This window comes from Gavialis gangeticus, unplaced genomic scaffold, assembly GCF_001723915.1.
Source record: "Gavialis gangeticus isolate Ggan-Ray unplaced genomic scaffold, GavGan_comp1, whole genome shotgun sequence".
Taxonomy (NCBI): Eukaryota; Metazoa; Chordata; order Crocodylia; family Gavialidae; genus Gavialis; species Gavialis gangeticus.
Genome location: NW_017729000.1, coordinates 24127847 through 24128736, shown reverse-complemented (window position 1 = coordinate 24128736; position 890 = coordinate 24127847).

Sequence of the window (890 nt, the reverse complement as noted above, 5' to 3'; positions counted from 1 at the left end):
GGGGGGGGGGGGGCAGGCGAGAGCGCCGGTGCTCCCCATGACAGCGCCGGCCGGGGAGTGGGGGTGCCAGGAGAAGCAATCTCCACAGCCCCCCCGCAGCCAATCACGCTGATCTGGAAGTGTCAGTGGCACGCTGCTGCCACTTGCGAGTAGGTGGGATTGGCCGCCGTCGGTGGGATCGGTTGCAGGGGGACTCCCCTCAGTTGCTGACTGGCCGCTGGGGGGGCAAGTGCCCCCCCCCCCCCTCAGGAGGCACCAGTCGCCTATGTTGCTGTCCCTCACCTCCTACAGACAGGCCTTGTAATAGACCTCGTAACAGGCGTTCGGTTCCTCCCAGGAGAGTGGCGGCTCTTCCAGGAGAAACCACAACCGTCCTCATGGCCGGGCTTTTTCTCCCAGGGTAAGAATGGCTGCTCCAGGGAGAAATAACTGGGGAAGAAGCAGGGCTCGGCTTCCCCTGGGAGAGCGATGCCTGCACCCCCGGCCAGCGCCACGGCCTCCTTCACAAAGGTTGTCCTCGTGGCTGAGGCTGTTGGGAGCGGGAAGCCAGGGTCCTCACGGGATGGCCAGCTTCTCCGAGCCAAGGTGATCTCTTTTATCGGACCAGCCGCGTAACACCAGATATCACATCTGCTCCGCGAGCCCTGCCTGCCTCGGTCCTTGGACCGACAGGGCTGCTGCCGCCCGCCACAAAGGGACGGGCGCTCAGATGACAGCAGGCTGCTCGGGATCGGGCCCCTCGGGGACGAGCTGGGCGGACTGCAGCGGATAAGCCAGGCGGGAGCCCGGGCTGGGAAGCGCTGCTGTGCGGCCAGGGGCGCCCGCGGACCCCCGCAGCCGGGTCCACCCACGGCACCTGCCGCCGCCCGCGCCCGCGCTCACCGCTCAGC